The following is a 27,848-nucleotide window of genomic DNA, read 5'->3' as shown; positions in this document are numbered from 1 at the left end:
CCAAGATTGACACTGGAAAGGGATTTATCACATGTGGCTGTTCCCCATGGCATCTTTCCAGGAAAAAAACGAATGGCATTGCTCAAAAAACTCATTATTTGTATTACAATTGGACCTAAACATTTTAAGCAGGAGTAGGGTCTCCTTTAGATAGGTGTTGTACAGTCATCAATGGAAGAAAGAGTCCTATTGTGAGTAATTCACAATTTCATAATAAATACTGAGAATGGATATTTAAAATTACAAAGCAATTTAAACTTTCATAATCATGACTATGTAAAATTGCAGAGCTAGCTAAAGTTAAGTAAATGTTCTCCAGATAGGTGATTCTCCACTTCTACACTGCCCTTCTAGGACTCCCTCTCAAGTACTGTGTTCAGCTTTGGAGACCCCATCATAGGAAGAATGTGGACCTATTGGAGAGAGTTCAAAGTAGGCCATGAAGATGATCAGAGTGCTGGAGCACCTCTCCTATGGAGACAGGCTGAGAGAGCTGGGGTTGTTCAGTCTGGAGAAAAGGGAGACCTTGAAGCAACTTCCAATACCTAAAGGGGCTGACAAGAAAGCTGGAGAGGGGCTTTTGACAAGGGCAAGTAGTGATAGCACAAGGTGGAATGGCTTTAAACTCAGAGAGGAGATTTAGATGAGATCTGAGGAAGAAGTTCTTCCCTGTGAGCATGGTGAGGCACTGGCACAGGTTGGAGCAACCTGCTGTAGTGGAAGGTGTCTTTGCCTGTGGCAGAGGGGGTTAGAACTGGATGATCTTAAGGTCCTTTCCAACCCAAAACATTCTGTGATTCTAATTAGGGTCAAAAGGCAGTTAAATAAAAGAAGTGGGGCAAAGAGCCAGAGCGAGATTGAAAAAAACCCTGATTGTTCTTATTTAAATAAAGTTAGCCCCATGGTCTAAGCCTTGAAGAAGGTTCGTTTCAGGGCTTGACAACTTTGGAGTAGCTCTTTAGAAAGGTTGTTATTACAACATGAACATATTTTGCCCATCCAACTTCTAGTACCCAGCCCATTCCAACTGGCATGAACTGGAAAGAAGAGAAATCTGAGCCAAAGGAACACTTTATTTAACACACTACATTAAACGTGGTTTCCTTTGGACTGAGAAACTATGCCATGAAATGTGCCATTCGATGAATCTGCTGGGATGAAAAACACATATAAGCCACCAAAATGAACAGGGCATTATTTATGATGAGTTATAAATTCTGACTGTTTCTGCCCTTCAGGCAAGGGGAGTTTTCATCACCATGCTGCTCCTGTGGATGGAGCAGCTCTGACAGGAAGAAAAGCTTCACAGAAGTGTGGCTGCTTGGATCAGAGGAACTTCTTAGTTTCTAATACACAGTTCCCCGTGTTGAGTGAGAAAGAAAAGAAATAGTGTTATCCCCCTGTTGTCTTCCACCTGTGTTTCACAGCAGCTTTAGTAGAAGGGCTTCTGAAAACATCAATTTAGAGGTGGTGTACTCAGAAGTATCAAATTCTAGACAATCATGTAAATCCCATCCCCATAAACTTTGAATCTTTCACCACTATTCTTGCTTGTTCTGCTCTTCAAAGCATGTAACACTACACTGAGCTCTTCCCTGAAAAGATTTCAAGTGATTTTGTGCCTTATCCAAACATTCAAGTAAGATATGAGCTGAGACATGGATTTCCTTGAACATATAGACGCATATGGAAGCCACTAAGAGAACTGTAGTTACCTATTTCCATACGGACTACTGGTTCATAGTGTGTGGTCCAGGTCCACTAAAAGTAGTGCAGCTGCATGGTTCTGTTCACTTGACAGAATCATGAGATTGCTGGTTCCTAACAGTGAGGTGGCTTAATATAAAATCATCTCACTGAAAATGAATTAGTTTCATCAGAATACAGGTTCAGTCTTTGACTTCTGAGCTGAAAAACAATGGCTTTTCACCAAATATTTGTGGTGGGAAATTTGAAAATGTTCCTTTCTAGTCAACATCCTGAAATGAAACAGAGCTTCTTAGCTTACAAGCACTAGCCTCTTATAAAGATTCCTTATTAAAAAGAAAAACAAACAAACAAAGTTTATTAAAATAGAAATTTTGCTGTGAGAGGTATTATTTCCCACCAAACATTTTTAAGTAAAAGTGAAAGAAAGGCCATTCTTTAGCACTGAAAGGTAGTTTTTGTATGGCTAATTATAGTTTAGGTTCAAGAAAACCAACTTGTCATTTATAAACCACCAAGAGTCTTCCAGGCTTAGCAGCTTGTCATTCATTTTCACTACCTCACTAGTATTTTTATCAACTAAAAGTAGGTAATAAGGATGTCTGTTAGTCAAATAGGCATTCTGAAAGCCAACAGCTGTATGAAAAATTTGGAATTCGTTGGGTGGGGGTGGTATAACTTTCAACATTCACGTAGACTCATACATATGGACAAGCACACACATATAAACACGTAACTTCCAATCAACAATTCTGCCAGTCAATTATTTAAACAGAACCTAATGTTACCTTGACTTTGAAAAAAGTCAACTCAGAAACTCCCATATTTATTCTGTGAGTTATTCCCATTCACTACCTCTCCAAAAATTTCACTGAGGTTTATTATATTCAGACACTGGTAGCACCATCAAAGGGTCCCATCTTCAGGCTCACAAACACTTTAAAAATGTTCTTTTTGTCAGAAAATGATGCTGTCAGCCTACTTCACAAGATTATTTCAATGGTTACTAAAGAACATGAAATGCTTGAGAACAGGGGAAAGTCATGGGACAGCAAGTATCTAATACAGATAGCTTTGCATTTCTGAATGTCTGAGCATTTAGTTCAAAATTTTCAGTCTCTTTTCTATTGCATTGTTGTAAGCTGCAGATTCCTTCTTTCAAATCTGTAAATCTGATGCAACAAGCCTTTGAAAATGATAGAAAAATTGAGGCGAGCACATTATAAGCAGTTGCTTGTTATCCATGCCTCTAACTTCATCCACATTAAATAGATTGCATGCCTGAAGTTCTAGCCAGACAAACATAGATATGATTTCAGATCTTCACTGTCTGGGTTATGAGGCTGAGCTACACACAGCAATGTGACATGCTTTTATCATGGCTCGTGCCAAAACTGCCTTTCCAGTTCCCAGTGTGCCAAGGTTCCTTTGTATTGTATGCCACAGCAATATAGAGCTTTCTCTTCATAACATTATTAATATACCTATGTGGTGGATCCAACCTCTTGCAATTCGATGGGGGGTAGGCTGAACCTGGCTGCAGACACGCAAAAGAAGCCTCCCATTCTGGTCTGGGCTGCATCCATTATACACAGAAAGAATAGGGTGTAAAAAAATAATGGAAGAATGAGAGGATTTTTCAGGCAACAGAGAATTCATAAAAAATAATTATAGATGATGTTTAAGAAAATCCTGGCTTCACATGCAGCTATTTAACTGCCATGGGAAGAATATGCCAGCGTGGGTGGGATACTGAAAAACCCTGTCCACACTTAGATGTTTTAAACTGGAATGAGTTAAGTCATTAACCTGACAGAGACTTTAAATGTTCTACTGTGTTTGTGACCATCTTGATTGCTGAATCAAGGATCAAATTGGAGAAGCTGCAAGCTAAAAACACATGGAGCAACGACTGTATTGATTGCTAAGACTACCTTTGTGTCCTAACCTTTACAAAACACAGGGGAACAAACAACTCTTTGGTAGAGGTTGTGAGAAATACCATGTAAATCACAGCTACATGAAAAGAAATGCACCAATACGAAGTGTTTATGGAAACCTAAGTTTGGGAATCTGCTGATACTGTTTGTGTGTGATTGGCTCCAAGGCTTTAGTAATTAGAACTAACTAATTTAAAATGTGATTTCAGTTTGAGATGTTTCAAAGGATGGGAAGACAAGGATTCATCACTGCTAACTTCAAGAGCTTAAAATGCAGACCTCTGTCTAACTTGGGCATAGATTGTCTTAGTTGTCTTTAAAGAGAGTAAGCATCTCATCTGAGTTAGTTAAAACATCACAATCACAGGATGGTTGAGGTTGAAGAAGTGGAGTTATCCCACCTTAAGAGGTACAGGCAAAAGAGTCCTAAAACTTCAAAGTTTTTGTCTCCTTGGTGCTCATTGAAGAGAAATGCAATCAGCTGTTTGCAGTTGTTGCCCATATTGTACTCTGGTTGAGAATTTTTTATCAGATACCTGTTGGGGTGCTGCAAAAATAAATGACAGGAGGATAATCTTTGCCCTAGAGAAAGCTCATTCCCAGAAGAGTAAACCCATGGCTGAATTGAAGTAGTTGAGAAGCCAAAAAAGCCCCATTGGAAAACTGAAATGTTTCGTCATTAATGGTATTTTCTATGGAAAGACTGTCAGTTTAGATAAAACCCACATTTTCCTGTCAGGAAAATGTTTCATCAGGAATAGTTTTTGACCAACTCTATGAAAGAGAGTCCTCAAAAGGAGCAGAAACTTGAAATGTAAAACCACAATTATTGGGATGTGGGCTCCTGTTTTTTGAGTTATTCAGTGAAACCTGCAAAAGGCCCTTCTCACTAAGTCAGAAATGAGCGTAGCTAATCTGAAACCTTATAATATAAAAGCATGAGAGGTTTATTTGTCTTGGTCATTTGTCTTGGTTTTGCGTTTGCTTTTTATTTCTTTTTCTTCCCCCCCCCCCCCCCAATACCTGCACTAGTATAATTAGTAGTGCAAACCATGGCATGACAATGGCAACACAGCAGTGTCTTCAGTTCTAAAGACTTATGGCTGCATACAAACTGCCCACTAGAAACAGTCCCTGGCTCTTCACTGAAAGAAAAAAAGACTCAGTCTTACAAGATGACAGCCATGAGTTTCCAAGTTCTCTAGAAATGCTTGAGAAATGCATTTATTCTGCCTGGGTCACCCATGCCTAAGGACATGGAAATCAGAGCATTTCCACTACTTGCTTCTAGTCTGGGCAACACTGTCCAAATCATTCCAGAAGAAAGGATGAAAAGCAAGCGTGATTACCCTAGGGAGAAAGATGGAGGCACTGAGGTGTTGAAATGACTTGACCAAGATTGTCCAGCTGATATGTTGAATTCTTAATACAAAAAATTTAAGATTTTAATTCTCTCATATAGCTATATATTCTGTGTATGCCACTAGATGAAAGTAGAAACACAGAAATATAGGATCATATTATCATTTAGGTTGGAAAAGTCCTTCAAGATCATAAAGTCTAACCATCAACCTAACACTGCCAGGTCCACCATTAAACTGTGTTCCTAAGTGCCGCATTTACACGTCTTTAAATATCTTGAGGGATGGTGACTCCACCACTTCCCTGGGTAGCCTGTTCCAATGCTTGACAGTAAAGAATTATTTCCTAATAACTAATCTAAACCTCCCCTGGAACAACTTGGGACAATTTTCTCTTATATTATTACGAGTTACTTGGGAGAAGAGATGGACACTCATCTCGCTCCGTCATCCTTTCAGGGAGTTGTAGACAGTGATAAGGTCTGCCCTGAGCCTCCTTTCCTCCAGACTAAACAACCCCAGTTCCCTCAGTTGCTCCTCATCAGACGTGCTCCAGGCCTTTCATCAGCTTTGTTGCCTTCTCTGAACCTGCTCCAGCACCTGAATGTCTCTCTTGAAGTGAGGGGTCCAAAACTGAACACAGTATTTGAGGTACAGCCTCACCAGGACCTAGTACAGGGAACAATCACTGCTCTAGTCCTCTTTCTGTTTCTGCAAAAAGACCTCCAAATATTGGGGGTTTACTAACAGTAATCTTCATTAACCAATCCTATATCTGAACCAGTCTTGCCACCTGAATGAATCAGAAATCCTGTGAGCAAGGAGAGAAAACCTGTGATCATATAATAAAAAATTGAATCATAATATATATACATAAAGCCAAAGGCAACCCTGTAGTGGTTTCAGCCCAGGCTGTAAATTAGAACCACGCAGCCTACTTCCCCCCCACCCTTTCTTCCCTCTGCTCCTGGAGGGATGGGGAGGAGAATCGAAAGAATGCAACTCCCATGGATTGAGATAAGAACAGTTTAATAACTAAGGTATAACACAAATCACTACTGCTACCACCAATAATAATAATAATGACAAAGGAAATAACAAGGGAAGAGAATATAACACCTCACCGACTGATACCTCGACCCCACCCCAGCAGAGTTCCAGCCCTTCCGGGAACTCTCAGTTCTACCTCCTGGGCATGACGTGCTGTGGTATGGAATACCTCTTTGGCTAGTTTGGGTCAGGTATCCTGTCTCTGCTTCCTCCTGGCTTCTCCTCCTCCCTGGCAGAGCATGAGACTCACAAAGTCCTTGGTCAGGGTAAACATTCTGACCAGCAACCAAAAACATCGGCTTTATCAGTATTATTCCCAGGCCGAAAGTCAAAACCACAGCGCTGCACCAGCTACTAAGAAGGAGAAAAAAATGACTGCTACTGCTAAACCAGGACAAACCCCAATAAATATATTTATTACTCTTTGAAAAACAACAAGTCTTTCTCCTGGAATTTACCAAGCTGGTCATGCAGGTCACACCATTAATGTGAGACTGGAACACTTCAAGGTGTGACCTAAAGTCCTGATCCACACATCTCTCTTTATGATCTGTGTGTCCTCACTTGCCTTTCATAGAGATGAGGGAAGGTAGAATAGAGCACAGCTATGTTTCACGCAGCAGAGATGAGGGATGTGGTCATAGTACACAGGCAGATGCAGGGACAGAAACTGAATGCTGGAGGCCAAGTCAAATACAGTAGACCATTACAGATACTTTTGTTTAGGCAACTGAATCAAGGTCTTCACCTTTCTAGGCACTAACTGCTTCATTTCATCTGAGAAACACAGTCCTTTCTCTTGCTTCTGTAGCTGGTAGCCATGCCTATAGCCTTTGTTTTGGAGCTACAGCCTCAGTTCTGTCTTAGTTTTTAATAATCCTGTCCTACCAAATTAAGTTGAAATTAATTTTGGATGACTGGTTTTCACTTCACCTGACACCAGCAGGAGATAAATATCAGTCCTCACTTTTTTGGTTTTCTTGCATAACTATCTGGCCCTGAGAGATTCAGGCACACCAATTTATATATCTGATGAGTGTCACTGGAGAAAAGGGAAAATGAAAACATATTCTATATATCTTTAAAAACGTTAATTTTAAAATAAATGTTGGCCTATACAGGGAGTGTAATGCAAGAGGTGGGTGTAACATGTAGGGAGAGGTGAATAAAAAACTAAGTCAGGTCAGATGGGTGTGTTATTCCCAAACCTTAAACAAACATGAGAGGTTGTTGGAATCCTGTCACCTTTCATGTTGCTACAGCACAGGATCTTTGGGATACTGAAGCCAAGCAGACATACAACAAGGTTTGCTCTACATTAAGAAAATTTAGGGAAACTTTCCAGAAATTTGCTTCATGTCTCTCAACAGGTTTGTAAGGAATATCCAGGAATAACAAGCCCTACAAATACGAAACACTTAAGACTTTAATGCTTACATAAAATACTCTGAGCCGATTAATTACTTTTTTCTTTTATGACACTAGACCTGTTTTTCATCTTCTTTACATGGAGAAAGCACTAGTGCACCTCCAGCACAGCACTAGTCTAGTCCCCTAAATGTGGCAAGGCAAAAGAAAATGTTAGTCATCATTCCCTTTGACCATTTTTCCTTCTGGTATCTTGTTGGTGTGTCATACACCTCTTTACTGAGGTCTGATGCTCAGAGAGCATGGGGAGCATGAGCTCATCTTGTAGCAATTTCTGGGTTTAGGTCTAGAGGCCGCTTGTTCAGTTCCCAGAGTGTCAGCAGAAATGGTAGCTGTCAAGGTGTTTACACTATCCCAAGCTGGAAAACCTCTAGCAGTTCACCAAGGTGTCAAAGAAGCTGGTATTTCATTTACCAGATCTCTACAGCTCAGCAAATGAACTTTCTGTCATGATGTACAAACTAGTAAATGAATAAAACTATTGAAACAACTTAGTTTTTATCTTATGCCTAGTGAAGTTTTTAAGCAAGAAGTGAAATGGTCTCATAAAGATTTGGGTTAGCAGGTTGTGTAGAGTATGGGAATTCATAAGCATATAACAAACTTTTTTTTTTTGGTACACTGGCAACTTCACAGGCATTATAAATCTCTCTTGCCACTTTACCTGCATTTTTCTTCATGTTGCACTCACACTTACATCAGGTAGCACAGCAGAGTTAAAAACATAGGTAGGACTTAAGGAAGGGGATCATCAAGCTTTAGTGAACATTCGCTTTTGTGAAACACTCTTCAGAAGCAGGCTTTGCAAGCCTGAATGCTTGCAGATGCTAGAATAAAAAAAAAAATAAATCATGCCTCACTTGGCTATAGTCTCAGAGCAGTCGAAGAAGTTGACTTTGAGATAGCTTAGGAAGAAATATATTATGAAAGAGAGGTTCTCTATATAGTTTAGAACCTCATGTTTCAAGTATATCTGGACAGCAGAAGATTAAACAACCTGCACTTGAAGATTAAATAACCTGGACTCCTTGAGAGAGTCTCTCTTAAAAGAGAGCTTAAGTTGTGCTCAAGATGGTCAATAACACGAGGGAGAACTATAGTTCATTTATCAGTGTGTTTGTCAATGGTCCTAATTAAAATTAAGTCTTCTAGTTAGAATCTTCTGCTAAAGCTGTGTGCTTCAACAGTCCTGCATCCTAACAAAGGTAATTCATCAACCAGCTTACCACAGAGTTGAAGCAAAGAGAAAGTGGATACTTAAGTTACTGATAGATCTTTACAGATCCAAAGCAATTAGGAACCAGACTGCTATGTCCCACTTCAGTACTCAGAAGAGACAGAAAATCATGATGTAGAGAAAGAGGCTGGAAAAGATGCTGCAATCAGACATATCTAATGTTGCATTGTTTTCAAGCTACCTTTCTGATGGGGGACTGAAGAACAAGGTTTGGCTTATCTATCATTCTTCACTGGAAACTTCTTAAGAACAGATGTCCTGCATCATTTGACTTTCCATGCAACCTATGAACCATAAGATCACTCTTCTTCTTTGAAGTTCATAATAGACATAGTCCTGGTGGGTAATATATCAAAGTGTTAGAGCTGTCATTACAGTAAGACATTTTGCTGGTTCTGATTCCTGGAGGTTCAGGACTGTCAGAAATACTTGGTAACTCCTGACCTGTAGAGATACTGCTTCCAGTGATCTTGCGAGTGATTTTTTCCTAATGTTATCTATGCATTATGTTGTAGCATCACACACTGATTTTACTTTGTCACAAATAATCATGCAAACAAAAAGGCAGTGCTGAATCATGCCTCTGGAGAACAACACTATGCCTTCCCAACATACATGAAATAAAGAGTTTAATTTCTTTTGACTTTTAATCCAGACCCACTCAATTTATACTACAAGAAAATGAAAGTGAAATATAAATTAAAAAAAAAAATGTTGTAGATGCTTAGCTGAAGAACACAGCCACTAGTAGAGGTGGCCACAGCAAACCTTTGAGACTTAAATAACTTTTGTCCTTCACAGATATCTGTTCCTTGCCTCAAGCCTCTAATTAGCCTAAATCTTAAACACCACTCTATAAAGTAGATGTTTGCTCCTTCCCACACTGCAGCAACAGGGAGATGATTTGGGAAAGAGGACTTTGCAATCAGAAGGGTCAAACATTTCTGGAGGCCTCACTCTTTCCATTGCCTATGTATCAGAATACCCACAAGGACATGGAATAAAAGGGGAAAATCTAAGAAATCTTTGGCCATTTCCCCTTAACATTAAGAATTCAAGGCACTATGAAAGGTTTGTTTGTGTAAATCCAGAAAAAAGTCTGTTTCTGCTCAGTGATGAGGTAATCGATTGCTCCACATACTAGGAGAGGAAATGAATACAGCCAATACCAACCAAAGTGTTTAATTCAGGTGCTTGTTGCTGACTCTTGCTCTCGGCAGGGGAAAGAAGAGACAACTCAAGAACACATTGCAGCCACCCTCATCTCAGCAGCTAATATGGTGTGGTAGAAGAAAAGGAACCGGGAACTACTGGGAAAACTGACTACCCTGGATTTGGAGAAGGCAGAGGTTTTCCATGACTTCTTTGCCTCCATCTTCACTGGCAAATACTTCGACCATGCTGCACAAGTCTTGGAAGGCAGATGCAGGGACTGTGAGAATGAAGACCCCAGGCCCACTGTAGGAGAGGATCAGCTGTGAGATCATCTTAAGAACCTGAATGTGCACAAGTCCCTGGGACCTCATGAAATCCATCTGTGGGTCCTGAAGCACCTGGCAAATGAAGTTGCTAAGCCACTGGCCATCATATTTGAAAAATCAAGGCATTCAGGTGAAGCTCCTGACGACTGGAAAAAGGGAAATATAACCCCCATTTTCAAGAAGGGGAAAATGGATGACCCAGGGAACTACAGACCAGTCAGTCTCACCTTTGTGCCTGGCAAACTCTTGGAGCAGATTCTCCTGGAAGGCATGCTAAGGCACATGGAAAACAACAAGGTGACTAGTGACAGCCAGCATGGCTTCACTAAGGAGAAATCCTGCCTGATCAATTTGGTGGCCTTCTATGATGGGGCTACGGAACTGATGGAATAGCAGCAACGTAGTTGACACCATGTACATAAAGTTGTGCAAAGCATTTGACACTGTCCCACACGACATCCTTGTCTCTAAACTGGAGCAACATCAAGAACTGGCTGGATAGCCACATGCAAAAAGTTGTGGTCAATGGCTCAATGTCCAATTGGAGACCAGTAACAGGTGGTGTCCCTCAGGGGTCGGTATTGAGACCAATCTTGTTCAATGTCTTTGCTGGTGACATGGACAGTGGAACTGAGTGCGCCCTCAGCAAGTTTGCTGATGACACCAAGCTGTGTGGTTTGGTTGATACGCTGGAGGGAAAGAATGCCACCCAGCGGGACCTCGACATGCTTGAGAGGTGGGCCAATGCCAATCTCATGAAGTTTAACCGTGCCAAGTGCAAGGTCCTACAACAACTAAGTTGGGCAATCCCAGGCAGAGCTACAAGTTGGGCAGAGAAGAGATTCAGAGCAGCCCTGCAGAGAAGGACTTGGGGGTCTTGGTTGATGAGAAAATGAACATGAGCTAGCATGTGAACTCGCAGCCCAGAAAGCCAACCGTATCCTCGGCTGCATCAAAAGGAGCATGACCAGCAGGTCGAAGGAGGTGATCCTGCCTCTCTACTATGCTCGTGAGACCTCTCTTGGAATATTGTGTGCAGTTCTGGTGTCCTCAACATAAAAAGGACATGGAGCTGTTGGAACAAGTCCAGAGGAGGGCCACGAGGATGATCAGGGGACTGGAGCACCTCCCGTATGAAGATAGGCTGAGAAAGTTGGGGCTGTTCAGCCTGGAGAAGAGAAGGCTGCGCATTTACTCCTGTATCACCAGGACACTGGCTATTCTTACAGCATTCCCAGGCCCTGCTCCCTCTACAGCAAGAGCATCAGCCCACTTTATGCCAGGTGCCATAGCCTCTTGGGTGTGTATCTTTCCAGTCATCCCAGTTCCAAGCTTTTTGAAGAGCTTCCTCATCATCCTACTCCTCCTTTTTTCTCCTGCTACTGCTCTGCAACTCTTCATCAGTTAGACCTGCTGAAGGTCAAGAACAGGAGTGAGGGGCAGTACGACAGTGGAATCCTAACTATTCTATGATTCTATGAAATAAGAAGGCTAAGGAGAGATGCAACCAGTCCCAGTAAGTACAAGAATTCTGCAGCACATAGAATCCTAGAGAGGTCTGAGTTAGAAGGGACCTTAAAGATAATCTAGTTCCAACACCCTTGCCATGGGCAGGGACACCTTCCACTAGACATGGTTGCTCCAAGCCCCATCCAACCTGGCCTTGAACACTGCCAGGGATGGGGCAGCCGCAGCTTCTCTGGGCAACCAGTGCCAGCGCATCACCACCCTCACAGGGAAGAACTTCTTAATATCTAATTTAAGGCTACCCTACACAGTCAGCAGTATACCATGGAGGGGGTTTCTACCACTATAATTTTTACCACATGCCTCCCCATTTCTGATCCGTATCTATTCTGCTCTTCTCTCTTAAACTGTTTGATCCCAGGAAAGGATTTGATCTTCTCACCTAAGCCTACGTGAGACAAACATATGAAGTGCAGCCATCCACTCTGTCCTTGTCCTTTATGGGTGCAAGTATGCACCAAGTTGTGTTAGTCACACCAATTTTTTTTGTCTCATTAACTCTATCATGCCTTTCTAAGAATCTTCAACTAAAAATATGTCCCTACCAAGTTCTATAAATACAGATGGGCAGTATCTACACTAAAATGTTAAATGTATGAGGGCCTTGGCTAATGACACCAGCTGCAAGTGTGGTCTTCATTTAGACAAATCAAACCCAGCCTCCAAAACAGATTCAGTATGTGCAGATTATCTATTAGGTATGTTCCACTAATATTCAAACTCTCAAATCATGCCATGAATTGGGAGGATGTTAAATGGCATGAGTTCCTACTATAGACTATTCCAGTAATGTAACAATAGAGAAAATTAAATGCCAGTGCTATGGGCATTATTTAATTCATTAGCATAGATGTCACACAAACTAATTGCGTAACAAATATATTCAGGTTACATAGTTGGGTAAGAAGAATATATGTTTGAGGACTCACTACAAACCACTAAGGCTTTCATTACAGCAAACACCTTGGCTCTCACTGTACCAGCCTACAACAGACTTGGATTGCTTTAGCCTTAGATGAAGTATCCTTCATTAATGAATGGTCAGATCAACAGCATGTGTGACTCACTTATAAAGAAACACAGATTAAATTCTAGCTGGGCTGGCTTGAGGAATATACAAAGTTATTTCAAGCAGCAAAATTATGATGGCTAAGTTGCATATAGGCTGTGCCAATTTTGTGTCTCCTCAGGCTATGGAAAGAAAAGTTGGTTGTGGTTGTTGCCACCAAAGAAATCTGTTATTCTGAGCAACACCTGGCACTCCCAGTAGTAATAATTTTTTGCTTCCTCTCCTTGTAAATTGCCCAGAAAGACCAACACAATGCAAGGGAATTATTGGAACCTGGCTATGCACATTATATGTAAACGCTGAGCTTTGAAAGGAGCTGGGAAATTAAATGCTCTAGAAACCTTGGCAATCTTCAGTCTCACATAAAAAGGCCATTCTTCTGAAGTGCAGGTTAATTACACAACAAATACTCTATTGAACAGAAGGCTTAGTTAACAACAAATAATTTTTCACATATCTTTGAGATGGTGGGTGGACCTACTCAGTACCTATAGGAAACTAAAAAGCACTGGTAGAAAGCCTCAGTGAACCCACAAAGGTACTTGAATTTTGTGTTCTTCAGAGCAAACTGCTCTTCCCTGTAGATCTATCATGGAAGCAGCCATCTCCAAAGACATCACTCTGAAACACAGATTAAAAAAACCTCAGACCTGCCTCCATTTTCTTGCTCTCCCTCCTTTCCCTGCAGGTATATTTTAATTGCCTGTGTTATGTAGTTCAATGGTCTCCCTGTTCACCTCAGTGAAAATTCATCCCAGTTGCACTACAAGATTATAGGATAATCCAATTTGAAAGGGACCTCAGGAGATTATTCAGTGTAACATCTTGATCAAAGCAATGTTAGTGATGAGAATAGGATTTAGGATTAGGTCATTTCTTGTTGAGTGTGTCTGGTTCCAGAGAAAGAAGGAGCCTGTGGCATGAAAGACTCCATGAAAGACTTAGTTAGGGACACCTAACTAAGATCATTTTGCCCAAAGTTAGATTAAGCAGCAGAGATTTAGTGAAATAGCTTAAGTAAGAAAGGTTAAGAAGCCCATACCAAAACATGTCAGATGTCAAGTGTGAGGGAACAGTAGCTAGAATTAGGGGCAGAGAACTCAGCAGAGAGGAGGATGCATGTCTAGATCTTCATGGTGGCTTTGGAAGAACCAGGGAGCAGTACTGGACCAAGTGTCTGCTCATAAGAAACAGCAGTGGATAGCTGAGAAAGCTGAGGAGAGGGCTGCTCCCATAGATGTGTGCCCTCCTGAGAATCCAGTTGGTGACATTAAAGTCCCAGGCCCAAAAGTCACCTCACGACAGACAGCTATGACAGACTTCAGTGATAATCATTAAATCTTGTCTGAACATCCTGTTTCATTTCCAGTTCGGCTCAAGCATGCAGCCATCAGCAAGGAAATGCTGCTTGCTTATTCTTGTTTAGATGTATTTGTTTATCTAGTTAGCCTGTTGCCAAGATTTCTGCTGTTTCCTTGGTCTGGATTTTTCTTTATTTTGATTTTCCAATATCCAAAAAGCCACAATGATGATGAAGTAGAAACTAGAGAACCAAATATGCTCTACTTTCTGTACCTCCATCCTTAGCCAGCTCATTAGAAAAAGACACTGACATTTCTTTTAAAGCTAAATCCACAGTGATTTGCTGATTATGAATCCCAGAACAAGGTGTCTGATCATATTTCAGTTGTGTGACTTGAAACAACAGTGTGGCCTGAGGCCACTTCTGAGATGGCTCTAATATAAATCCTGTCTATGGGGCAAGGGTGTTGGGGTGTGCTGCTGGTGGGTAGCTGGGCTAGAACCTTGGACAGGGCCTGCTGTGCTTTTCCTGCTGGAAGGATCCTTCCATTTCCCACTCCAACTGGCAACACAAAGGGAATGAATTGAAATGGAAAAGTGAGATTGTTCAGATTAATCACCCAGCAAAACATTTACTGCTTTGACATTGGATTTTCATAGGTCAGCTAAAGGAAAAACTGTTTTGTCCCTTATTTTCAACACTTAAGGTAAAACCTAAAAAAAAAAAAAAAAAAAAAAAAAAAAAAAAAAGACTAATATACCAGAAAACAAAATAGTGTCAAAAATAATTTGCTTTTAATTTTTTTCTTTTTTCTCTCCTCTCCCTCCCCTTCCCCTTCCTTCTCCCCTTCTGTTTAATCACTTCAGATGATTCTTGTAGCAGTAATATATGACTTGAAAAATGGTACAGCTCAACAAGAAGAAATAATTCAGGTTCAGCACCAAGCTAAGTGTAGTTACAAGACTTTCAGATCAGAACCAGCTCACATCTGGCTGACATATTGTTCTATCACATAAGTTCTATCATGCTGGCAATCTCCTCACTTCTAATGGGAAATAGAAAGAAGTGATGAAAGGTTATTACCACTTTAAGATTGTGTGGAGGTCTGCATGACCTGAAATATGTGCTTAAAGATGTTCTGTAGCACCAGTTCAAGACACTTTTCATATTTGAAACACTTCAGGGCATTTTAAGTGAAAATAGAAAGACACAGCAGAAACCAACCATAAAAAATTAAAGCTTTAAATATCTGGAAACTTTAAATACTTGGAAATATAAGACATGAGGGTAGCCCAATGTTCTAATGTCTCCAAGTTTAGATCTTTGGAGCGGTTTTGATCAAGCAGGTCACTAAATTTTCCCAAGCCATTTCTAATTCTTAGTGTTTTGATTTTTTGTATGAATGCTGGAAACATTTTGAACCTGCTTTTTCATGTATCACTTGAAGACAGTAGTAGTTTGGGATTCTCTGTGCTTTTGGCAGACATGTCAAACTCAGACAGCCATGGCAAGTGACTAGTCCAGCTCTTGGCAGCAGAAGAAAAAAGTGAGTCTTGGTCAGAATTACATAAAAAACGCTGAAGTCTTGTCCCTCTCACTGCTGTAGTAAATCAATATTTTAATCCAGCTTTAATAATTGAGACTATGAGAAAAAACCCAAAGAATATATTCTACCTCCTTCTCGAAGTATCTGCAGCACAGCCAAAAGCAAGATGCCCCCAAAACTGCAAATGGAATCCACATAAGGTTTCCTTTTTTTATTTTTTTCCTCTTTTCTGTTCAAATAAAACATGTCCTGCAAAGACACTTTAACTGAGATATCAAAAATCCCCTCTGACACTCTCTTATAGAATTGAAATATAGACTGTTTCACATTATTTACTTTTCTATTTTTATTTGTCTTTTGTCCATTGAATTAACTGCAGCTACACTTTAAGTTTAATTTTTTTGATGTTAGCTGAGTCCTGCAGGCCAGATTTGTATCACTGGCCATTGAATGACACCAAATAACGTACCTAGTCTGATCCTGGGCAAGGCATATAAATCCCATGGGATGTTAGACAATTGCAGGTTTTGTGCAAGATGGCCCCTGCATGCTTCCGTAGGAGATTACGTCATATGGTCCAGGTGCAAGAATACACATCCCATAGACACATGAGCAACTGAAAATGATGTTTAAAAACCATTATTTCACCTCAGAGTTATGGGTGGCTTGGAACAGACCAGCCCAACATCTATTTAAGTTTAGCTGACGGATGGCAACTACATTTACAGACCACATTTAGAGACTTTGAGGCTTTCACTGCTTTTCAAATTTACACTACTCTGTCCTCAGTGGTCTAGATAAAGTGATTAAAATCCCAATTTATACCAGTTAAAACAGGTTTTGTGATACTATGGTTTCACTTTTAAGAGGACGTCAAATAACTTCAACAATCTAAATAAGATCTCAGTCAGAATCAAACACATCAGACTCCAGAGCAGCCTAATAAGTGGATCACCTGCAACAAAAGTACCATTGCTCCTTGCATAAAAAATATGCTGGTTTTGGCCAGTTATGAAGAAAAAACTTTTCAAAAAAACACTTTTGCAGAAATATTTGTAGTTCTTTGCGCACTTCCCTTCTGAAGAGAAGTGATGTTGAGACTCCTCGCTTGGGAAAGCTGAGACCTGCACTTATTAGATTTAGACCTGCTACAGGTGCCTTACTTAAGCTTCACAATTGCTGCAGTATCTATGATCAATGAGAGAGTGAGGCCACGCAACAGCAGACATCGATGAGGAACCTAAGGACTTACCTGCACTTTCCTTTATTTTGAGACAATGAGAGCCTATTAAGTGCACCATAGGACCTACTTCCAAGCCTTTCTAATGTGCCAGCTGGATGTAAAATAGTACTCTTATGGCATCTAAAATATCACCAGATGCCTATGTACAGGCAACTGAATTGAGTCCCTAATCATTCTAATCCATAGAGCACAGAATGGGATTTAGCTGAAGAAATGTAGCTTACTTTTTAATTGTGGGTTGCCTGAAGCCAAGGCAGTCTCTTAAGCTCCCTCTAGAGTCAACAGGGAGAAGCAGGTGTCTTCAGAACTTCCACCTCATCCTCAAGCACTTGAAATCAATCTTTCACTGGAGGCACCTTTCTGTCCTTTGACTACTGAGAGGGTTAGATGACTGACTTACAGGTAAAGCAAAAGTAAGGTATTTCATCACAGGCAAGATGAATCCCACCTTTTATTTTTCTGTCAGAGGCCCATGCTTCAGAAAAAAATCTGGCCAAAATGGATGGGAAGATGAGTCTAAAGGACGAAAAATATTCGACAAAATGTAAAAAAAAAAAAAAAAAAAAAAAAAAAAATGTTTCTAATGTTTCAATTTTGTTTGCTGTTTTCCTCCTAGAAAGGTAATATTTATGGGCCTCTGCAGCAGGACTCAGGGTGGAAGGAGTCTGATGCCAGCTAGTCCAGTCTAGAAAAGAGCTCCAGATGCTGTTTCTTAAAGGCAACATGACTTCATGATCAGTCAAAGAAGCACACAAAACTACTGCCTTAGGCTTCTTGTCTCATTCAGGGGTCTCTCAAGCAATGATATAATATGAATCAGATCAAAAATATATACTCACACATCTTGGTCTCACAGCAGAAGACTAACTCTCCATGCTAAGCCCCACACCATTATGGGTAACCTGGAAATATATTAAAGGCTTTCAGCAACTTGTGAAGGTCAACAATTTCCTACCAGTGCCTGCCAGGAGTTTCCTTATTGAAATTTGGGTCCAGCGTGGTGAAAGGTTGGTGAGAAGGGCAGAAAAGTAAAATAAGGGGTAGGACAGGGTTCCATTCTTCTTCTCACCAACACAACATCCTGCTGCTGACGCAGTCTCCTGCCTCCTTGCATCATTGTCTGTGCACAAATGCATGCCGCCTACGAGCTGTGTCCTGAGTCCAGCCTCAAGCGTCAGCTCCTGGCACCATTGCCTCATACTCTATTTCTCTTTCTCTTTTTCTTTTTTTTTAATTCTTTCCCCTCCTGTGTTTTGAAAGCCTGCAGATGAATGTTTTGCTGGCAGGGAGAGAGAGACTCCAATTGGCATGGCAGTTCCGCTGCCAGGTTGGTGATACCATTAATGCACTGTGAATCACTTGTTACTGTGCTCAGACAAGTGGCTTTCTTAGCTGACAGGCAGAACTAAGATCTGGGCTTATCCCAGGCTACCAACAAACACTCTTACATTACACACTCCTGCCGGCTCCATACCCTCTGCTGGCTCTCGTGGGTTTGGGAATCTATGAGATTTTTTGTTTTGCAGGAACTGAAAACTTGAGACTATTGCTAAATTGGTCCATGAGTGAGCACACTGTAGAGACACAGTATCCTAGGGAACAAGCCTAGTCACGAATTTCACTTCAAGCAAAGGAGCAGGGTTTTCTCTCCCTGCTATGCCACTTTCATGACCCTTTTATGCCACTAACTCTCTCATTCTGCTTCTCTTTTCCATCTCACTCCTACACCCAGGAAAAAGAACCTCCCAGTCCTTAATTATCCACCCCTGTTCTCCAGGTCCATCTTTCTATCACATGTATAATTTTGTAATTTAGAGCTTTCTGACTGGCACTGTCCTCTCTGAGGGCTGAAACCTGAGGTCAGCCAAAGTCTGTGGGAGCTCCCTCTAGAAAAAATAAATATATATTTTTTAAGCAAGTAAAAGATCAGCTGGTTCCTATGGAAGCCCAACTTTCTTACTAAGCCCTAATTTTACTGGTGTCTGAACTGACCCTTTATAAGATCTGATCAGGTGTTTGCCTGTGGAGCATTTTTGCATTGGAAAGCACCTACCTACCAGCTGACAGTTCTGTGCTCTTTGCAAAGACAGCTTCCAGCTGTCCTGCCATATCACTCATCTGATGCTTCCCTTGGAGCTGGCTTGCCATTTTAGGGACACATAATGCCCACAGCTTGTTGGAGCAAACTGCCTGGAAAAGGAGAGCATGTGGAGAAAGGTGGCTGAGCCACCTGTAAAGCCCTTTGAACTGCCACCTTTGCTGCTCTTTAGTGGCATCCAGGTGTACTATTGAGACCTCAGCTCAATAGCTTTTGGGGATCAGCTTTTGTTCTGGAAGAAGCAAACTTGGGTTATGTTTAGAATTTTTGACTCTGCCAGTGAGAGGTGGTGTCTTCTGCCTCCCTGCTCCCCTTGCCTTACTCCCATAAATATCCTAAACTCAGCGGTATAGGCATTGTGAGTTCCCAGACAACTGCAGTCACTGTAATCAGGAAGAGCTCCCTGATCCCAGTTGCTGTTGTGTTGATGTCCCTACTGTCAAGTCCAGGGTCACTCAAAAGGCAGTGCTGTAGTAGTGTTAAAAGAAATGCTCACTTCCTTTTCCCTTCTCTGCTAAGAGCGTAGTTTTTTGACATCTACCTGGTTCTTACACATTTAGGGCTTTAAGATACAATCTTCTACACTGTCCTTATGTGCTAAGAAAGGATAAATGTTTTTCTGAGAAGACTGTGCTAAGCACAAGGGTCATGCTTTGATTCGGATATTGAAATGCAAAGTGGCTAGATACTGCTCATGCTGTTGACACAAATTTATGAGATTCAAGAAGAAACTGCTATGGATATGTTTCAGCAGTATAAAAATGTCCCTTCTTTCCATATACACTAGATGACTTTAAAAAGATACACTAACAAGGAAGGAATTTTCTGTTTCAATGCCTTTTGACCAGGTATTTTACACTAATGTTTGTTATACCCATAAGTATAACAAATCCTTCTATTTTATTTATCTATAACATTTTGTAAATGTTAAGATCAGAAAGAATCATTATGGCTCATTTAATTTGATATCTTGAAAGAGGGGAATTTCTTTAATGCCAGTTTTTCCAACATAGCTTAGAATCATAGAACAGTTAGGGTTGGAAAGGACCTTAAGATCATCTAGTTCCAACCCCCCTGCCATGGGCAGGGACACCTCACACTAAACCATGTCACCCAAGGCCTCATCCAACCTGGCCTTGAACACCGCCAAGGATGGAGCACTCACAACCTCCCTGGGCAACCTATTCCAGTGCCTCACCACCCTCACAGTAAAGAATTTCTTCCTTATATCCAATCTAAACTTCCCCCATTTAAGTTTTAACCCATTACCCCTTGTCCTGTCACTACAGTCCCTGATGAATAGTCCATCCCCAGCATCCTTGTAGGCCCTCTTCAGATACTGGAAGGCTGCTATGAGATCTCCACGCAGCCTTCTCTTCTCCAGGCTGAACAGCCCCAACTTTCTTAGCCAATCTTAATATGGGAGGTGCTCCAGTCCCCTGATCATCCTCGTGGCCCTCCTCTGGACTTGTTCCAACAGTTCCATGTCCTTTTTATGTTGAGGACACCAGAACTGCACACAATACTCCAAGTGAGGTCTCACGAGAGCAGAGTAGAGGGGCAGGATCACCTCCTTCGACCTGCTGGTCATGCTCCTTTTGATGCAGCCCAGGATACGGTTGGCTTTCTGGGCTGCGAGCGCACACTGCCGGCTCATGTTCATTTTCAGAAGATGAAAAGTGTTCAGGCTATGAAATATTCTGGAGCACCTTCATCTCCAGATATTTCCCATCCCATAAGCTTGCATAGCTTTTTGGATGCTTTTCCAACATGACCTAAACCTCTGAACTTATGCATCACTCACTATGCTTGAAAAGCATATCTGAATAGATGAAGCCAGCACATAATATGTAATGGTACCTTAGTTTCAGAATCATAAAATCAAAGTAACAGCGGATATCAGGGTAATCAGGAGGTCATCCTCTCTGTATCCTGACCATAAGCAGAATTAGTTGAAGGTTTCAATATTCCTTAATACTTTTCATGTTGGTCTTCTGCAGAAGCATGAATTTCAGTGTATTTGTCTTTATCCAGTGGAAAAGACAGAATTCCTCTCTCCTGCTGTTTCCTATGAAACTCTGTCCTTTACTCCAGTTGCTGAGACACACAGTAAATGCTGGAGCTGTGCCATTCCTCCATGCTATCTGTCTTCATTTTGACTGCTAATCCATCACAGACACACTGACTTCTCTCATGACCTCCCACACAGAAGACAAGCAAGCAGTACTCCCATCTGTCAACTGTACTCAGGAGGTGGCAGGACTCTATGCTTGTGCGTCTGTATGAGTCTATGGATGTATGGGATATGTGTGAGCATCTGATACTCTGGTAAGAGTCTGAAGTGTTTCACACTACGTTTTAGGTGATTTATTGCACTTTAGCACATTCATAAAATACATCGTGTTAAGCATATGCATAAAAATAATATATAGGTTACCACAAAATTTTTATGACCTTAACCAGATCCATCTTGGAATGTTGTCTTGAATGTTTCACTCCTGCAGGTGAAAAAACATATTATTTCAACTGAGCTTAGGGTAAGTTGTTTAGTCAAGACAACAACATTGTGGAGAAAGCCGTTACCTTGGTAGCACTTTGCTAATTTAAGTACTAATGAGAGCAGCTGATTTTTGTCATGCATCCAACATAAGGTGTCTATGACTACTGTTTCTCCAGGTTGCATTCCTCAGCTATTCCATTCTCCTACTCTTTGCAGACAATACAGAATCAAGAATTATAAAAATACCCTGCACATTCACAGTATCCTTTGAAGCTAGTAGAAATTTCTCATAAGGAATATTACATTGGTGTGATACTCATAAAAGTGAGAAGACTGCATATGTGAAAAGAGACAGGCTGGATGTCTGATAGCAGGCTAGACGCCAGATGGGATTTATTTTTGGTTCTGCCACTAATTCAGCTATGTAGCCTTTGCCCTAGGTTTTATTCAACTAACTTTAGACAGAAACTAAGGTGGTTAAGTCATGGCCAGCTTCAGCTCCAGTGAGTGGAGAGATGCACTTCCGGAGGAGGTGCAACCATACATGGAAAGACCAAAGAAGAAGGTAGCCCACCAACTAGAAGGAAGCCCATGCAACTGTCTTAAACTGCACATTAAGACGGGAGATATCCCACTGAAGCTTAGGCGTGGGAATTTCTGTCTGTTAATGGCATGAATGTCACCCCAGCTGTCTGCAGTGTTGATATCTGCATCTAAGCAAATCACTTCAGGCCCCATTTATCATCAGTGAAGGGAAATGCACACTTTGTAAGAGCCAGCTATCCTACCTGTTTGATTCAGTTGGAATAAAATGAGTAGCACCCTCAATTCCACTTCCTATATTATCTGTGTCTCCAAAGACTATAAAGTAGTCTAGGGTCTAGACAAATTACATTTTTTTTTTTGCTTAAGATAGGTAAGGAAGTGAGGTTAAATTAATCCTTTTCCTTTTTTTTTTTTTTTAATGTCTTTCTTATAGATATCTTAAATATTGTTGTAATGATAACATTGGCAATCCAATTTACTTTTACTTTTGCTTTCATTAATATGTATTAAAATGTATAAAGGTAAAATCACTTGGTATTTAAACTATTGTGAGCAAATACTAGCACTTAAAATGATTAATCTTCTGAGGGAGCAGGGCAGTGCTAGAAGATATAAAGCAGGAGGAAGTTACTTTGGTTAAATAACTGATTGAATATAAGTACATCATGTAGTGGAAAGTGGTACTGAATGAGCACTCTCCTTGGTGTGTTTACAGGTGCAATGAAAATATTAGTATAAATCCTTATTCCCGAATAACTATGTTAGCAAAGTGCTAAAATAATACATAATAGTTAAAAAAGATATCTTACATAATATACCTAAGATAATAGAACCTACCTCACTGCTAGAGCATTTCCAGAGTTATTCTGATTATATCTTCTGGTGCAAAGGGTATGTATCACTGAAATTGTTGTACTGTTAAAAGTAAGAATGGCTGAACAAAACAGTGTCAGTGGTGCTTGACAAGGTGAAATCCATGAGGCAACATCAACTATTTGTCCCTTCATCAGAAGAAATCTTTCAGATATTCCTCTTCAGTAAGCAGACAATTCCAGCTAACATGGAAGAGTATTATTAATGTCTAAAGACAGGAATAAAGACAATCCTAGTCATTGCCTCTACTGTTGCTGTTTTATGGGATATAAGGAAGGCTTTGTCAGTAAAATGTTAAACATAAAACACCAAGCTAAGGGAAAAAAAGTATAAAGTTATTTCACTCTGAATGACCTAATTTGCAGAAAACCCTTTCCTTCTATTAAATGAGAAGCTCAGCAGGGAACTATTTGCCGTTAATATCTTTTGTGGCCCAGTTTTCCAGCCATAACCCTGAGTAATTAGCATTTTCTTCTCATTAAACCTTTATCTCACCAAGTTTCAAATTACACTGTGCCTAAATCAAAATGTTCAAGGAAGCCCAAATATTCTGAGCAGCATTTTATTCAGAGATGGGGAAAAAAGGAGTTTCTTTAATTTTCTTTTTTTTACTGTGAAAAAAAGAAACCTGGGGGCTACCCAGGAAAGTGGTGGAGTCACCATCCCTGCAACTATTTAAAAGATGTGTAGATGTGGCACTTAGGGACATGGTTCAGGGGTGGGCTTGACAGTGCTGGGTGCTTGATGATCTTAAGGGTTGTTTCCAACCTAAATGATTCTATGTCTTTAGAAACACCATTTTGGATTCTGGCAAGTGATGACAAAGATACTGCGTTATCTGGGTTTGGCAGGGGTTTTTGATTTTTTTTTTTAATTTCTTTTGGTAAGTGTGGCCATGGCTAAAGAGACTATTGTTTTGACTCCCGATGTTGCATTCTCAAATATCTTGTAATCTAAGGAAGATAAAATAATACGGTGCGATGTGGTGGCCTTTCTAGATTACAGAATCATAAAATCCTAGAGAGGTTTGGGTTAGAAAACACTTTAAAAAAATCATCTAGTTCCAAGCCCCCTGCCATGAGCAGGGACACCTTCTACTAGACCAGGTTGATCCAAGCCTTGTCCAACCTGGCCTTGAACACTGCCAGGGATGGGGCAGTGTTCTCCAAGCAACCTGTGCCAGTGCCTCACCCCCTTCATCCAGTGATCTCACATCTAGTGAGATGGTTCTTTTCTCCATAAATCCACCTCAGGTATATTGTCTGAACACATATTCTTCTCTTAGTCAAAGGGGGAAAATGAAAAATACAGAAGGAGATTCATCCCGTTTAAGGAGGCCTAGTCTTCTCATACATATAGACCTTTCTCCCCTCACTGAACACAGTATGGATTCACAAACTTAGGCTAACTTGCAAATATTTAAAACTAGGAGAGATTTATGTTTCTTGTAGTTTTTACTTCCTCAGGCTTTCTTTCAAAAGTATGAAAGCTGAAAAAATGTTAAAAATTAGGTTGTTTTTTTTTGTTTGGTTGGTTTGTTTCATTTGAAAAAGAGGTGATTTTTCCCACATAATGACTAACTTCTTGAGGCTGGAACTGCAAAAAAAGTATCAAAAATTGTGAAGGTTGGCAAAACTACTTTATCAACCTATTACATCATCTCTTCCTCCTAAATAAGGACAGATGTCTTATATTTCACTAGGGTTTTGATGATCAGAGCTGTACAAGTTGTATTATTAATTTATTATTTTGTTTAGTTTATTCTATATTTCTTGTGAATCATGTACTTACTATTTTTAGGGGGAGGGAATATTGTTTTTCCTTAATTTTTAGGATATAGGAGAGATGACTGAAAGTCTATTTTTCCAGGTTTGGTTTTTTTTTTTGTTTTTTGTTGGGTTTTTTTTGGTTTTTTGTTTTTTTGTTTTTTTAATGGATGTTTTTCCCCAAAAGGAAAATCATCAGTTCAGGTTCTGGGTCTTTGATTAGTTAATTTTTGCGACAAGTAGCTACCAGACTAAGGTGAGATATAATATAGCACTAAATATTTCCCAGTTCAAAAATATATTCAATGTATAGGTCTTTCATACAAGAACAGATCTATTTTGCACACTATATGGACAGGACAGAGGCTGTATTTCTGGCTATGAATCACAAGCAAAATTTTTTTCTTAGCTTTTCCCATGCTAGGCTTGTTTAAGATTCACACAATTTATGTATTTTAATACTGCTAGAAAAAGAATTACTTTTTAATTCTTTATAGGGATGTGGAATTTCCCACTGCTAAATTAAAACAAAATACTCACACCTTGGTGGCATGGAGGATTCTGGAGAGGCCAATACTACATATGAAGTAGTCACCCCTAGAAATCCAGGTCTAAGGAATTATCTGTGTTCCTCAGACATTTCTGTTTCGTTTTTAGACTTGAAACACAGTGGAGACAGAAAAGACCTTAATTTTCTAAACATTTAATGCTGATTCTGAAGAAATGGACTCTATCATTAGATTCTTATTATCAGACATCTATATCTACACCTATATATCTATAATTATGTATGTATCTGATATATATACATATATATAAGTGCCTATGTAAATTATGTATATATAAACTACTTACAGAAGGCAGATAATGTCAGGATCATAATTACTGCTAATGAACATATCAAGAATGCTAAATCGCCGCAACAAGATAATAAACCAATCACTATGACAGACTCAGAGAAGTAGATTACATATATGCATATGTTTGTGTATATATATGTGACTTCAGTGATTTTTAATACTGATGTTGTCATAATCTAGGGAATTATGATCATGCTAGACTAAGCTGAGAGGACAGCAAAGCTATCAGTCTTTTGTTGTGGAATTGGAACTATTGGACTACATCTTAAGCAGGACATGAAACCTGACACCTACCTAAATTTTATCTACTTGGGTTACTTATCTCCTGTATATAGTCAAAAGGCATACGGAGGGATGGATCCCACACTGACAGAGATGGCCCCTTAAAGAGCCCTCATCCTATCGCCTAATGTGTTCCCAGCTTCAGAATTATGCACAGCCTGCTCTGGGATCCAGAAACCAGACACAGCTGGTTGGAGGATTTTAGATAAAGGAACGTGAAAGCAACCATGTATCTAAATTACAGTGGGGACAAATGTAGTCCACATATTGAGAGATTAAGAAGGAAAAACCCCTCTGTAGATCTTAGGCTTATTGAGTAAGAAGGTCAAGAATCCTTTTCACCCCACTGTTTCAACTTCAAGGCTTAGCAGAGATACAATGATCTTTATAAAAAATTTCCACTGCTTTTAAGGAGCAGCTAACCTGGGGTCACTGCAGCAAAAATATTTCTGTCACCTTCAGTCTCCTCTTTTAGGTGTCATTGTTGGGATAAGGCTTGCATTTCTTTGGGGTTAGCTGTACAGGACCACAGCCATGTGATAACTGGGCAGCTCACCTATAATTCCTTATTATTTATTCCTTATTCCTTCATTTGGGGAAGATAAAAACTCTCCTTCAGGGTTTGTCCTATCTGACCAATGCTGAGGTTGAGTTATGGACTCAGACTGTTGGACCTGATTTTTAGGAGACAGCTGCCAGTACAATAGTTGAGAAAAGCTAAGATGAGAAACCAGAGAAGCCAAGGATTGATTCAGTGCGAGTGTAAGACAATACAGTGGGAAGCCACAGTGTCTACACTGTATGTACAAACAGAGCAAGGATCCCACAAGACAAAAACAAAGTCAGGTGGGCTGGTAAGAGGGAAAAATGTGTCAAATCTAAGGCAGGCAAGTGAGAACAAGCCACAGAAACGTGGCCCTAGCCAAGTTGCACACTGAGCAGCCAAAAGCAACTGGTGTGACTCCTTCCTATCCCAGATGGGTGGAGAAACCATGACTTGGGTTTCCAGTCCTGTCCCGAGTCTCCTGGGAAACGGACTGTGGTCAGCTGTGTCTGGGCTGGTCAAGCAAAAAAGAAAAGAAGCGAGGGTGGTATTGATTTATCATGAGAAAGGTGTCAAGTGGGGCTTTAAATATTCTTTTTACTAACTGGCAGGCAAGTGCATGAAGATGCTTAGACCCAGATCTTCAAAAGTAAGGAATTGCCTTTCTCCATTTGAAGAGCAGGTACCTCATGAGACCTTTGAAGGCTTAGCTATACAGTAAAAGGTCCCAAAGGTGTTTTTCACTGAACTCAGCAGCAAAAAGCATTGCTCAAAACTGGCATTCAGGACTGACACAATACAGGGTTTTGAAGAGCTGGGCATACAGCTGTGTTGAGATCAAAAGGGTAACAGCAGAGAAACTCCTGTTTTCCTGACATTACATGTTCCAGCATCTCTCCTATTTTATCAATTGACATTCTGTGGGAACAGCATGAATCCTAAGCTGTAGGCCAGAGAGAGAGGGATAAATTAAATCTAGTTTTTCTTTTGCAATACTAATAAAACAGAACCCCTAAACATTATTCAATAGAAGCAAACCTTCCAAGGGCTGTAGTAGTCCACCACAGTCTCCCTCACACAGTGTGATGTTTATCCCTCACCCTTTTCCTCCAGGTAATCTGCAGTAAGCCTGTGCTCTGTAACTTGTACACAGGGCTGCAATGATGTGGCTGTTACAGGACCCCATGCATCAGCCCAACTTGTTGTTCTGATGCAAAATACAACTACTGACATCATTGGTTTGGGAAAATCTTGAAACATGCAGTGCCAGCCAAGGTTCTGTACTGCAGTGGGGAGTTGTTTTACCTTCCCACTCAAACTCCTGACTCCACGCCAGATTGAGCCCTGTGACCTTCTCACTGGCATAAATCTCAAAGCTCCAGATGTATTTGTCTGATCATGTATGATGCAAGCCTCCCACATGAAAGACCCTGGCTTAACGAGCTTGGTCTTTGCACTTTCACTACAGACACCCTCCTTTTTTAATT

Source organism: Psittacula echo (genome assembly GCF_963264785.1).
Source record: "Psittacula echo genome assembly, chromosome: 2".
NCBI classification, from domain to species: Eukaryota; Metazoa; Chordata; class Aves; order Psittaciformes; family Psittacidae; genus Psittacula; species Psittacula echo.
Note: the sequence above shows the minus strand (reverse complement) of the source record.